Source organism: Salmo salar, chromosome ssa14 (genome assembly GCF_905237065.1).
Source record: "Salmo salar chromosome ssa14, Ssal_v3.1, whole genome shotgun sequence".
NCBI classification, from domain to species: domain Eukaryota; kingdom Metazoa; phylum Chordata; class Actinopteri; order Salmoniformes; family Salmonidae; genus Salmo; species Salmo salar.
Window position 1 is genome coordinate 39518943 of NC_059455.1, and position 15843 is coordinate 39534785.

The window sequence follows — 15843 nt, forward strand, 5'->3', positions numbered from 1 at the left end:
TATTGAGGCTATATACAGGAGGTACCGGTACAGAGTCAATGTGGAGGCTATATACAGGGGGTACCAGTACAGAGTCAATGTGGAGGCTATATACAGGGGGTACCAGTACAGAGTCAATGTGGAGGCTATATACAGGGGGTACCAGTACAGAGTCAATGTGGAGGCTATATACAGGAGGTACCGGTACAGAGTCAATGTGGAGGCTATATACAGGGGGTACCAGTACAGAGTCAATGTGGAGGCTATATACAGGGGGTACCAGTACAGAGTCAATGTGGAGGCTATATACAGGGGGTACCGGTACAGAGTCAATGTGGAGGCTATATACAGGGGGTACCAGTACAGAGTCAATGTGGAGGCTATATACAGGGGGTACCAGTACAGAGTCAATGTGGAGGCTATATACAGGGGGTACCGGTACAGAGTCAATGTGGAGGCTATATACAGGGGGTACCAGTACAGAGTCAATGTGGAGGCTATATACAGGGGGTACCAGTACAGAGTCAATGTGGAGGCTATATACAGGGGGTACCGGTACAGAGTCAATGTGGAGGCTATATACAGGGGGTACCGGTACAGAGTCAATGTGGAGGCTATATACAGGGGGTACCGGTACAGAGTCAATGTGGAGGCTATATACAGGGGGTACCAGTACAGAGTCAATGTGGAGGCTATATACAGGGGGTACCGGTACAGAGTCAATGTGGAGGCTATATACAGGGGGTACCAGTACAGAGTCAATGTGGAGGCTATATACAGGGGGTACCGGTACAGAGTCAATATGGAGGCTATATACAGGGGGTACCAGTACAGAGTCAATGTGGAGGCTATATACAGGGGGTACCAGTACAGAGTCAATGTGGAGGCTATATACAGGGGGTACCAGTACAGAGTCAATGTGGAGGCTATATACAGGGGGTACCGGTACAGAGTCAATGTGGAGGCTATATACAGGGGGTACCAGTACAGAGTCAATGTGGAGGCTATATACAGGGCGTACCGGTACAGAGTCAATGTGGAGGCTATATACAGGGGGTACCAGTACAGAGTCAATGTGGAGGTCAATGTGCGGGGATACAGGTTAGTTGAGGTAATTGAGGTAATATGTACATGTAGGTAGAGATAAAGTGACTATCCATAGATAATAACCAGAGAGTAGCAGCAGCGTAAAAGAGGGGTCTGGGTAGCCATTTGATTAGCTCTTTCAGGAGTCTTATGGCTTGGGGCTAGAAGCTGTTAAGAAGCCTTTTGGACCTAGACTCAGCGCTCCGGTACCGCTTGCCGTGCGGTAGCAGAGAGAACAGTCTATGACTAGGGTGGCTGGAGTCTTTGACAATTTTTAGGGCCTTCCTCCTGGTATAGGGATCCTGGATGGCAGGAAGCTTGGCACAAGTGATGTATTGGGGTACACACTACCCTCTGTAGTGCCTTGCGGTCGCAGGCTGAGCAGTTGCCATACCAGGCAGTGATGCAACTGTTCAGAATGCTCTCAATGGTGCAGCTGTATAACTTTTTGAGGATGTGAGGACCCATGCCAAGTCTTTTCAGTCTCATGAGGGGAATATATGCATATGTCTTCTTCTCCGGTTAAGATTTTTCCAATAGTGTTTTTTTTGGGTGGCGATAAAACCAGTGTGGGAGTATAGAATGCTGCTGCTGTATGACCCTCTCCAGTTGAGTGTCTCTCCTTCTGTCCTGAATGAAGATGGCACCGAACTGCTCAGTTTTCGCTGCTTAGGATTTCTCTCCTGTCTGAGGGTGTTGGATGTGTCCCCAAGTGACTCCACTAGATGGCGATACTATTCAATCAATCCCCTTGTCTCCATTCAACCATGCCCCACACTAGGGTTAGTGCTATCCATGATCCTTGGGATGTCCCTACCCTAAACCCTAACCTTAACCATTTTAAATTGAATCTTCAAAGGGGTGATGTCAGAGTTGGACATCCAATGGATCTCAGATTGCAAGGACCCCTGCACTAGGGGGCGGCCACTGGCCACCTTGCTGAAGCACAGTATGTGGGCAGGCTTTTAATCCACTTCAACAATCACATCTGTTGTGTTACCAAGCAGGTTTCTTTCTTCCTTATTGCATTCACCAATCCAGCATAGCCAGATAGGCCAAGGAGGGAAGGAATTATGACACTTTAAGGTATTCAAACTGGGATGCAGTGTTTTTTAGTGAAGCTGATGTACAATGATATATTGTGTCTCACTACCTGAGGTCAGCCAATGGCATGTCTGCTTCTTTCCAGGATTGTCAGAATAGTTTTACATTTTTACATTTACATTTGAGTCATTTAGCAGACGCTCTTACCCAGAGCGACTTGAGTGCATACATTTTCATACTTTTTGAATTTTATTTTTATACTGGACCCCCGTGGGAATCGAACCCACAAACATGGCATTGCAAGCGCCATGCACTACCAACTGAGCTTTAGGTGTCTCTTCCGTTGCTTTTTCAGATGAGAATAACTGATTCTGCAGAACACCCTAACAATTTTCAAGTTGTATTCGTCATATGTACAGGATACACACAGTATACACCGTCCAACGAAATGCTTACTTGCAGGTTCCCACTCGACAATGCAACAACAATAAATAAAATATAAGAATACGAACAATAAAATATAAGAATACGAACATAAAGTAAATGGCTCAGTAGAATAGAATAAACATTTTAGTATCAGTATAATACAGGAAGGCAAAATTAATAGTCCATTATTTACACGTGTTTTGGGGACACCCAACATAAAACTACAGCAAACAAGGATTTTCACCATTCAGCATCTCTGTGTCCTTCAGCTTAGCTTCTACAAAGACCTCTCAGAATTTGATACAGTAAGTACCATGACAGCAAGGTGAATATTGGACACCGTTCAGGTGTGGAGCTTCAGATGGTGCGAGGTGCATATGATCACATCATTAAAGGAAGCTCAGGGGAAAGAAAAAGAGATGGACGAGGTGGGAGGATGAGGAAGGGGGAGGAAGATGACCTCAGGTCAGGACTCTCTCTGACGCTGTACACTGTTTAGCTCTCCAGAGCTCTCTCCAGGTTTCAGTTATGCCAACCTTTCACCGCAGAGATCAGAGTTCAGCCCTGCAGTTCCTGAGGCTCCTGTGGTCTGTTTATATTAGCGAGCAGTTCAACCTTGAGCACCGCAGACCAGACCACACTGAGTCAGTAGGTAGACTGGGGATGGGCTAGGGAAGAACATAGTGAGGTATCATAAATATCATAACATTTAACACAGTAGTCACCAGCCCAGGTTCTGGAGAGCGGATGGCGGTGCATTTGTTCAAGCCCAGCACAAACACTCTTGATTCAATGAATGAAGTAACCATCTAGACCTTGATTAGCTGAATCAGATGTGTTAGTGCTAGAACAAAAGCATGCACCTCTTGAAGCAGTATTCAAGCCCTGCTTTCCCTGTTCCTCCAGCCCACACATACACTTTAAACAAATCCTCCAGTGCTAAGAGGTGATTTAGCATCCGGTCAAGTACAAAGCCGTCACATTTGTACAGCATGCTGTTACTGTGTGGAATGACGGTTGGTAATGCGGAAAGATTTACAACCCCTGTCTACATAATCTCCACATAAACAGACTGGTCAGACAGAATGCTCAAATGGATGGAGAGATAGAGGGAGAGATAGATGGATGGATGGCAGAAGAAAAGCAGACAGACGATCGACAGGCAGGCTCAGAATGATGATGGAGATTTATATGTTTTCATATTTTTATACTGAAGTATCTTCAAATAGTATTTATGTACGCCCGGTAGACAGTTAGTTACTGATGATGCAGCTGTAGGGTACATACATGTGAAAGTGATGTAATATATGCATGTGGCAGTTTACTGTAGCATAGGCCTACCTGTGCCTAAGCAGCTCACCAATAAATCAACTTTGGGAGAATATTAGAGATGCGGATAGGATTTACTTTTTAAAATGTCTTTTCTACGCAGAGCCTGAGGAATATGTGCATATTTCCTCTTTCATGTTACAGTTCATTGTGCCCTTGTGATGGTCTCCTCTCCCTATGGTGGCTGTGTTTATAGCCCGTCATGTTGGGGCCGAGTGTTTAGGAAAGTATGCCCTGCACATGCTGCCATAATGTGCTGACAACCAAATGTTTGTAATTAGAAGAGCCAAGCAGATGGGTAATTTCACCCAGAGAGAGAGAGAAAGGAAGGTGTGTGAGAGAGAGAGATACTTCCATATATCTACAGGGTGAAATACCACAGTGTGACATCACAGCAGCAAGATTTGTGACCTGTTGCCACAAGAAAAGGGCAACCAGGAGGGAGGGAGGGAGGGAGGGAGAGAGAGAGAGAGAGGGAGGGAGGGAGGGAGGGAGGGAGGGAGGGAGGGGGAGAGAGAGAGAGAGAGAGAGAGAGAGAGAGAGAGGGAGAGGGAGAGGGAGAGAGGGAAAGAGAGAGAGAGAGAGAGACCATCTGGTTTGTAATTAGATAGAGATTTTGTCTGAGTTCATTTTCATAAACACACAATTCAAGATGTGCCAATGTGACACACAATACATTGTGGACTTGTTGATACAATATTATGTGTAAAGAAATACATTATCATCGTTTTTCATAACCCATTTTCTTTGTTTTGCAGTCCTAACACGCATGCTACATTTCCACCTAATGAACTCCGTAAAATTGCCCAAAGTAATTTCCATATTTTCTTTTCACACCATTTATATGTTTGAGCAGCTTTGGCGGTGTTGTGAATATTGATATTTTAGAGCCATTTGGGTCCTCTTTGATTTCAGTTGCAAACAATCAAAGTGAAATATCTACAGAATGTATGAACTTTTCTGAGTTCCCTTTTCTCCTGGGCTTTGAGTTTTCAGTTTATAAATATCCAGTCGCTAACAGTGTTTGAAGCAATTGTTTCTAGCTCTACACAATGTTCCTAGTGTATCTTAACTCTTTGTATAGGATGCAAGGCTGGCTCCAGGCATAAGCGACATTAGCGGTCTCTTAGGGCCCCCAGTGACTAGGGGGCCCTCAACCCCCCAAATTGTTATTTTTTTACGAACTCAGTCGGGTAAGAATAGTCAAATACACCAGGTGCAATATTTAGTTGTGCATAAGCAGTTTTCTCTTGTTATGTCAATTACCTGACAATTAGCCATGTATATTTTTAGATTGGCTGTTAGTTTAGCCAGCTATCTAAACTTGTAGTAATCATGGCCGAATACCGACCGGGCATGTGCCCAGGGGCCCTGACCTGCATGGGGCCCCCATTGTTAGATATTCTCACTCAGATATCATATTAACATGGCATAGGTCATGGCAAAAACCAGAGGGAAATGCCACCCCTATTTCACCGTAATTCCTGTTTTATAGTGGAAATTTGTGTTTAGGTTCCACCTCCGAAGAATGACGCGGGCTGCTAATACATTTTCACGAATAGGAGGTGGGAAAGTTGTGGTGATTTCCACATGAGGTGGACAAATAACAACAAGTAGGGCACTGACAGACGGAGCTTGATTTGTCATAAGCATTTGGGTAGAACTTCACAACAGATGGATAGGGGAAACCAGTATCTTTGACTTTGCCATCTATTGTTATCTCAAGTTTTGGCATGTTGCATAAATTGCGGCCGCGAATCTGCCATAGAAATAGAAAGAATAAGATGAAGCTCTGGTAATATGGATAGCCTAACTATTGAACGGTTTGGACAAGAGACGTCTTTTTCTACATTGTAATGGACACAGTGCAGCCTTTGGTAAACTGCTAGCAGGCTATGTGGCTATGCTACAGCAATGCCAAGTCAGTTAGTGCTCGTGCCTTGGTTCTCACAGCTCACAGTGAAATGATAGGCTACAATCAAATCAAATTTATTTTTATATAGCCCTTCGTACATCAGCTGATATTCTCAAAGTGCTGTACAGAAACCCAGCCTAAAACCCCAAACAGCAAGCAAAGCATGTGAAAGAAGCACGGTGGCTAGGAAAAACTCCCTAGGAAAAACTCCCTAGAAAGGCCAAAAACCTAGGAAGAAACCTAGAGAGGAACCAGGCTATGATGGGTGGCCAGTCCTCTTCTGGCTGTGCAGGGTGGATATTATAACAGAACATGGTCAAGATGTTAAAATGTTAAAATGTTCATAAATGACCAGCATGGTCAAATAATAATAATCATAGTAGTTGTCGAGGGTGCAACAAGCACGTCCGGTGAACAGGTCAGGGTTCCATAGCCGCAGGCAGAACAGTTGAAACTGGAGCAGCAGCACGGCCAGGTGGACTGGGGACAGCAAGGAGTCATCATACCAGGTAGTCCTGAGGCATGGTCCTAGGGCTCAGGTCCTCCGAGAGAAAGACAGAAAGAGAGAAAGAGAGAATTAGAGAGAGCATATTTAAATACACACAGGACACCGGATAAGACAAGAGAAATACTCCAGATGTAACAGATTGACCCTAGCCCCCCGACACATAAACTACTGCAGCATAAATACTGGAGGCTGAGACAGGAGGGATCAGAAGACACTGTGGCCCCATCCGATGATACCCCCGGACAGGGCCAAACACGCAGGATATAACCCCACCCACTTTGCCAAAGCACAGCCCCCACACCACTAGAGGGATGTCTCCAACCACCAACTTACCGTCCTAAGACAAGGCCGAGTATAGCCCACAACGATCTCCGCCATGGCACAACCCAAGGGGGGGGCGCCAATGACTTTGGTCATGATGCACGCAGCAAATTATATGTAACAACACCCTGAGCGCATCGGACACAAAACGAAACATCAATACAAATGCAACAGCAGCACAAAATAGATAAACAACTTTGTGGAATTTTCTTTCACGGGTGTCTTTTCATTGTGACTTTTAGCTGCACCAATCAAAGCAGTGAAGCATGGTCAAAACCATTCATCTTGGGGAGAATGGCGGGAGTGGGGTTCCAAAATGCAATCATATCACACGCAATTTTACCATTTATAAAATTGTCATATTTGTTTATACAGACTAGCTCAAAAATAAGTGAAACTTGACAAATTATCTAATGGATTATGATAATTTGCTGGTAAAAAATGGAGGTGCAAAAACACAAGTTTGCACCCCCATTTGAATTTGCTCCGTGGCTCAGACGGCCAAGTGTCGGCTACAGAGAAAAGCTGTTTGGCTCTTCCAGAGATGATCTATAATATTTCTCAGATCAGTCGCGACTCACGAAGAGGGAGAACTTTGAACGTGTTTCTGATTAATAAACAATGCCATGCTGGTGGGTGGTAATGTTCAAATAAAACCCAGCCCTGAAAAGAAACCTAGACTGAAAAGAAACCAAGCCCTGAAAAGAAATGTAGACTAAAAAGTATTAGCACATCATATCATACGGGAAACGTAGCATTGGCACAGAAAATATCCGAAATTACCAAGTTGGATTTCCCACAAAAAAATAGAATTTCCGCTCTTGTGTACGTTTAAAACAGCAAAAATGACTCTCCACCCAATGGCAAAACGGATAGAATTGCAGGAAATTAGCTGTAAAGCTGTATCTCTGCCCCATGGCAAAATGAGTAGAATTGCATTACATTTTTTGTAAAATTGCTACATTTTTATCTTCGCTGTCAAGAGAGGCGCCACTAAAATGTTTTGCAGTGAGGTGAGGGGCCCCCTAACCGAATCTCGCTTAGGGCCCCCAAAAGGCTAGAGCTGGCTCTAATAGGAAGAAAGGGCACAGCAGGGTACATCACTCAATGGTCACGTCCTCAGTGCTGCCTTTTCCTATATCAATTTTATGTGTTTGTAAATGTTATGTTCCCCAGTTTCTGTGTTGTTTTGGGTTTGTTTGTATATATGTATGTGTGTCTATCAGGAAATGGCTTCCTGGATTCCAAAGCAGCTGATTAGTCGGCCCCATTGCAGATTGGAGCTCTGACCCCGCCCTCTCGTCAAGGGATACAGCTGTCTGCAATTACCGACTCCTTCTTCAGCTTGAAAAGCCAGTGTTCCTTTAGGAGAGAGCTTCTTTGTATGTGCTGTGTTGGTGGTTGGTCTGGTAAATTTGTAAAGTATTTTGTAGCCGGTCCTGCAGACGTATGTCAAAAGGACTGTTTTTGATTATTGAAATTGTTCATTTTACGTGAGTAATTCTGTTTTTGTTCCCAGGGGGGAAGGGGAAGGCAACTTGGGAGTGTTTAGGCAAGAGGCCTGTGGGCATACATATACCCGTAGTATGTACTCTGTCTATGCACACTGGGTAAGACCTGGGCGGACCACCCCCCTGTATTTTGGTTAGTGCGCCAGGAGGTAGTTAAAGGTTAGGTAAGTAGTGGGTAGGCAGGTAAGGTAGGAGAGGGGACTCTTCAAATTTTACTTTCTTTGCTTTGGTTCTGTCCAGCCCTTTTTCCCCACATTACCATGTTAAGGAAATAAATTCTCTGTAAACAGTAATATTCTGTCATCCTTACCCGCACCTACAATCACCTCTTTCACTCCACGTGAAGTTGCATGTCACAGGGTGTTGCGTTCCCCCCCTCCAAGAGGCATGCATAACAGTAAATGACAACAGAACTAATCTCGACTGAGGTTCTTTTGTACTTTTGGGGATAGAATGCTATCTGTTGAGCTGAGAAGACAAACCAACCAAGGCACACTGATCACTGTTCAGCTGAACAAAGGGAAAGGGGATACCTAGTCAGTAGTTCAACTGAAACGTGTCTTACACATTTAACGAGACTCCTCAATCAGGGAGGTAGATGACATCCACATCAGCGGTGCCCGGGGAGCAGTGTGTTAACTGCCTTGCTCAGAGGCAGAATGATAGGATAGTTGGCTCCTGTATAAAGACAGAAAAGTTGTAGAGGCAGGAAGAGAAATAGACATCTGGATAGACAAGCAGACAAAACAGATTACAATTCATTTTGATCTATGAATGTACAGAGCTGAAGTAGGTAACACTATACAGCCAGGTGCAATAAGAATCAACCTGAATGTACTTTAATGGAAGATAGTACAAAGTGAGTCCTGTCCAATGGGTGTACTTGTACATCAAGCTGCCTTACGCTACAGAAAATAGACCAGCGTCCTGTCCAGTGGGTGTACTTGTACATCAAGCTGCCTCACACTACAGAAAGAGGAGACAGACTAGTGTCCTGTCCAGTGGGTGTACTTGTACATCAAGTTGCTACAGAAAAGAGACTAGTTTCCTGTCTAGTGGGTGTACTTGTACATTAAGCTGCCTCTCTACAGAAACAGGAAAGGCTTGTTTAACCTGTTGGGGCCACCCCTTCCCGTTCTTATCCCGGTAACAGGATTGCTTGACAAGATGCATGGCGCGAAATTCAAAACAGCAAAAATCGAATAATTTACATTTCTCAAACAAGCAACTATTTTACACCATTTGAAAGATAAACATCTCCTTAATCCAACCACGTTGTCCGATTTCAGAGGCTTTACGGCGAAAGCATAAAGTTAGATTATGTTAGGACAGTACATAGACAAAACATTACACACAGCCATTTTCAAAGCAAGCATATGTCACAAAAACCAAAACCACAGCTAAATGCAGCACTAACCTTTGGTGATCTTCATCAGATGACAATCCTTGCACATTATGTTAGACAATACACGCATTTTTGGTTCTATCGAGTTCATATTTATATCCAAAAACAGCATTTTACATCGGCGCGTGACGTTGAAAAAATGTATCTCCCCCAAAACTGCTGGTGAATTTACAAAAATACTCATTAAACGTGGATAAAATATTAAACTGTTATTCAAAGAATTATAGATTAACATCTCCTGAATGCAACCGCATTGACAGATTTCAAAATGACTTTACTGGGAAAGCACACTTTGCAATAATCTGAGTACTCTGCTCAGAAAAATACACTACGCAATACAGATAGTTGCAATGTTGGAATCATCTAAAATCATAAAAAACATTAGAAATATTCACTTACCTTTAATAATCTTCATCAGAAGGCACTTCCAGGGATCCCAGGTCCACAACAAATGTTGGGTTTTTTTCCCGATAAAGTTCATAATTTATGTCCAAATAACTCCATGTTGTTAGCGCGTTCAGTAGGCTACTCAATGTAGGGCGCGGGAGGTAAAAGTCACGACAAAAAGTAAAAAAAAAAAAAAATCTATTTACGTTTGTTCAAACATGTCAAACGTTGTTTAGCATCAATCTTTAGGACCATTTTAACGTGAAACGTCAGTAACATTTCAACCGGACCTTTCCTGTGTCTTGAAAAACGTTTGGAACACAAGGTCTCATCTCGCATGAACGCGCAATAATGAAGTGACGTCATCCCAGGGACAACAACTTCCCTTCCTTCTCATCGGTCTCTGTTCATCATAGACGCTTCAAACAACTTTATAAAGACTGTTGACATCTAGTGGAAGCCTTAGGAAGTGCAAAATGAATCCTTTGTCACTGTGTGTTCCATTGGCAATGACTCGAAAATAGTACAGCCACAAGATTTTCATTTCCTGCTTGTATTTTTCTCAGGTTTTTGCCTGCCATATGAGTTCTGTTATACTTAGACACCATTCAAACAGTTGTAGAAACTTCAGAGTGTTTTCTATCCAAATCTACTAATAATATGCATATTCTAGTTTCTGGGCCAGAGTAGTAACCTTTTCAAATTGGGTACGTTTTTCATCCGGCCGTGAAAATACTGCCCCCTAGCCCCAACAGGTTTTAAGGCTACTTACTTATTGCAGGCAGAGGCTGCCTGTGGAGGTGTGTGTACAACCTTTCTTCGCATCTCCAAACATCACAACCAGGCTGATGCAATGAGAATGAATCTCCCAAGCAGCCTATTGCCTGATTTACCATGACAAGTTCTAACAACTATACAAGAACCTCAGGGTGTAAGCTACAGGGAATTGAACAGTATGTGTCACTTGACCATGTTAGTCCACCAAGATAAATCAAGACCATGTTAGTCCACCAAGATAAAGACATTATCTCTGGGATCCAGGTCTCGGACTAGGCTACCATGACATCATCAGCGGAAATCCACTTGGGTTTGTTATAAATACAAAGAGCTGCCACTTCGTGCATGACTTGATTGTTAAGCGCCTAGGTGGACCAGTGTAAAACGTTTTCTCGTTGTTTGGAGGCTGTCGCCCAGGCTGCTCCTTTATGTCCGTCACACATCAAACAGTGTACACACACACTAACACGCACACGTATACCGTGAATTATTACACTGTAATATGAACAGGAGACATTATCACCACAAAGTAAACATTTTAAACTCTTCACCATATGGCCACTTGGAGACCCTTTAAGACATTCCTTTAAAACAGGAGATTTCTTGTTTTTTTTTGTTCTCCCTGCTTTTTCTGTTCTTCTTTCTCTCCACTCCCCAGCAGCCTTTTGTCCAAATACATATGAACCCTTCAACAGACCAACCACACAGATGTAGGATCTTAATTTGAGCCAGTTTGCTACAGCAGGAACAGAATTCTGCAGCAACAGGAAATGTGAATTATTATGTGGAGTATAATTAATGGACATCTTTGAAGGGGTTGACACATTTTTCATAAGGGAAAATCAAGTTTGAAATTTAAGTGGATATTACAAACTTCAGAAGCCTTTTTAAGGTTATCCTGCAACAGGGTGATCAAATGAAGATCCTACATCTGTATGTGCATTTTGCATTTTCAGATCATTACTGATTTTGTATCTTACAAGTTCACTGTAATGTCCAGAGTTGGCAATTGACCATGGTGTCTATTTATAGTCTAAGTAATATCAAGACTCTGGATTATTCATATCCACTGCTAGAAATGTACCATATCACCAAAATGTTCTAAAACTGAGATATATGGTTATTCGGTTGAAGGGTTCACATTCAGTTCCATGTATAGTGTCGCTGGTCCTAATTAAAGGCAAATTAACATTCAAATGAAGGAATTCATTCCGCTTTGTCTTTGGAGCCAACTGAAGTTTGACGCAGGGGGGAAGAAGAACATTGCTGTGTGTTGTGTATCTCCCTTGCTACTAATACAGTTTTGTTGAAACAAGATTTTACAAAGCCTGATCCAGTATAATGTGAATTTCACAACTGTTTTGGAGGACATGTGGGACAAACAACATATTGCTCTAAACAGTTTAAAGTCCTTTATGTTTATGCATATTCATGGCTCCGGTATTAGCATAGAGTACTATGTACTACCTACATGCAGCACATCCTGTATATTAACATGTGCATAAGCTTAATTGGGTTTACAGTAAGATGGAAGCTCACCGGCATCTCTCACTTTCTCCACAGTTGCAGTTGCAATTCTGTTGCACAGATGGGGCTTGTTGGCATGGGAACACTTGGCCCCAGAATGGCTGCCAAGTCTGATTGACTGTCCCATCAGCACAAAGACTGCGTCCAGTGAAGGCTAATACACACACACACACACACACACACACACACACACACACACACACACACACACACACACACACACACACACACACACACACACAAACCAACATGCCATCCTGCTCCAAACCAACTGTTAGTTTGCCATTGTGTGGTTTCGGCCACGGTCATATCTACTGTGCATACATATTATTTGTGTATACATCTACATATCATGAATACATCTGAGTCTGGTTGAGGCCATCATTTTTCAATAGGAGAGCAAATATGATTTTAAACCCTGAAGTCTCTACCTTGTCTATGATGATTCATTGTGTTTTTTGGTGTTTGCTCACATTAGATGATTAATTGAAAGTGTTTATTGCAGCAGATCATCCTTTGAGAATGTCCCTTCAGAAGCCTGTGTGGTAGTTAGACCAGACAGTGTTATCTGTGGATGTCTGCCTTCTAGCTGTGAGTGATTGACATCTCATGTCTGTTTGGGTAGATGCCTGACATTTCTAAAAGTCACCACACACGCCTAGACCTCGCTGATCAGCCTTGCTCTGTGTGTGTGTGTGTGTGTGTGTGTGCGTGTGTGTGTGTGTGTGTGTGTGTGTGTGTGTGTGTGTGTGTTTAACTATACTTGTGGGGACCTGAAGTCCCCACAAGAATAGTAAACAAACAAAAATTTGACCAACTGTGGACATTTTGTTGGTCCCCACAAGGTCAAATGCTATTTCTAGGGGGTTTAGAATTAGGGTTAGGAGCTAGGGTTAGCTTTAGGGTTAGGAGCTAGAGTTGGTGTTAGGGTTAAGGTTAGGGTTAAGGAAAATAGGATTTTGAATGGGACTGAATTGTATGTCCCCACAAGCTTAGCTAAACAATACTGTGTGTGTGTGAGAGAGAGACCATTGATACAAACCATTATTTGTTTCACTAGCTAGGTTTCCATCCAATTGATGACTGATATGCATTCAAATATTCTAAAATCCACAAAGTAAATATGCAAATTTTCCCGCTGGTGTTGTGCTTCCACCAAAATGACTTGTTGCAGATAAATCAGTGTGATGACGTAGTACACGCAAAATGTACTTTTTTGCTTAAGTTTTCATGTTCTGAATAAAAATGTGATGTTCTATGTGTTTCCATCACATTTTAATCTCTACCGATAGTATTGTTACAGAAAATGTTGCGTTAAATAGCAAATGTGCCTCCTCTGATCTTGGCACGTGGGCTCTAGCCAACAGCTGGCAGATACAGTGTGAGTAGGTTCTGCAGGTAGGCTAGTCTACATGAGATTATGCATAAGAGCAAGAATGTTTTTATTTGTCAAACATCAGCCAAGCATCGATCATCATGTCACCAGAATAAGACCATGAATATTTAATGGAAAGCAGCATCAAGCTCATCACCGTGCACTTTCAGCATGCTGTAAAGTTCATCATAACATTTCATCTGTAGCCTAATAAACTGCATGGTTTACCGAGTCGTAGTCCAAGCCCCAAACACCATATCATCACGTGACTCCAAGCTTACTTCGATATGATGGTTATTATATCAATATTTGCGCTTACAGTGCCTTGCAAAAGTATTCATCCCCTTTGGCTTTTTCCCTATTTTGTTGCATTACAACCTGTAATTAAAATAGATTTGGATTTCATGTAATGTGTAAGGTTCTGTCTCGTTGTGTTCTTGAACGTAGCCCTGTCTTTCATTTTTGTTCATTGATTTCACCTGTGTTAGTTACTCACCTGGTCTCATCAGCTCCTTATTTAGTTCATTTCATTCCGTTTGTGCCTTTGTGAGGTATTGTTTGTTTTGGCTCTACTAAGCCTTTTCCTAGCTCATTTGTGAGAACAACTTATAGCCTTCAGTCCTAGTTTTGATTCACCTGCCTGTTTGCCTATGTGTCATGTCCTGGCCAGTATAAGGGTTAATTGTCATTGTAGTTTGGTCAGGATGTGGCAGAGGGTATTCGTTTTATGTGGTTCGGGGTGGTGTGTTTGTTGAAGGGGCATTTGATTTAAGTATTCCGGGGTCCCATATATTAGGGTGTGCTTGTCATTTGTGGGAGATTGTTCCGTGTATAGCGTCAAGCCTTACAGGACTGTTTATTGTCGGTGTGTTTCTTTTTGTATACGTGTTTATTTTGGGTTTGCCTTCTTTCCTTATAATAAAGAAGATGAGTATACACATACCTGCTGCGTTTTGGTCCTCCATTACCAATGACAACTGTGACAGTATGACCATTGCCTGCCTGTGACGACGATTTCTGCGAAAGCGAAATAAACAACTGCCGTGCTCTGCGTGTGAATCTACACCTTTTTCTCCCTGAGTATTCATTACATAACTGACATACACAAAAAAAGTCAAAATTGGTCAAGTGAAAAAAAAGAAGTTTATTTTGAAAAAATGGAAAAGTGGTGCGTGCATATGTATTCACCCCCTTTGCTATGAATCCCCTAAATAAGATCTGGTGCAACCAATTACCTTCAGAAGTCACATAATTAAGTCCATCTGTGTGCAATCTAAGTGTCACATGATCTGTCACATGATCTCAGTATATATACACCTGTTCTGAAAGGTCCCAGAGTCTGCAACACCATGCAAACGGCACCATAAAGACCAAGGAGCTCCAAACAGGTCAGGGACAAAGTTGTGGAGAAGTACAGATCAGGGTTGGGTTACAAAAAATATCCGAAACTTTGAACATCCCACGGAGCACCATTAAATCCATTATTAAAAATGGAAAGAATATGGCACCACAACAAACCTGCCAGGAGAGGGCCGCCCACCAAAACTCATGGACCAGGCAAGGAGGACATTAATCAGAGGCAACAAAGACACCAAAGATAAATAACCCTGAAGGAGCTGCAAAGCTCCACAGCGGAGATTGAAGTATCTGTCCATAGGACCACATTAAGCCGTACCCTCCACAGAGCTGGGCTTTACGGAAGAGTGGCCATAAAAAGCCATTGCTTAAGGAAAAAAATAAGCAAACACATTTGGTGTTCGCCAAAAGGCATGGGGGAGACTCACCAAACATATGGAAGAAGGTACTCTAGTCAGATGAGACTAAAATGTAGCTTTTTGGCCATCAAGAGAAACACTATTTCTGGCGCAAACCCAACACCTCTCATCACCCCGAGAACACCATCCCCACAGTGAAGCATGGTAGTGGCAACATCATGCTGTGGGGATGTTTTTCATCAGCAGGGACTGGGAAACTGGTCAGAATTGAAGGAATGATGAATGCCGCTAAATACAGGAAAATTCTTGAGGGAAACCTGTTTCAGTCTTCCAGAGATTTGAGACTGGGACGGAGGTTCACCTTCCAGCAGGACAATGACCTTAAGCATACTGCTAAAGCAACACTCAAATGGTTTAAGGGGAAACATTTAAATGTCTTGGAATGGCCTAGAAAGCCCAGACCTCAATCCAATTGAGAATCTGTGGTATGACTTAAAGATATCTGTACATCAGTGGAACCCATCCAATTTGAAGGAGC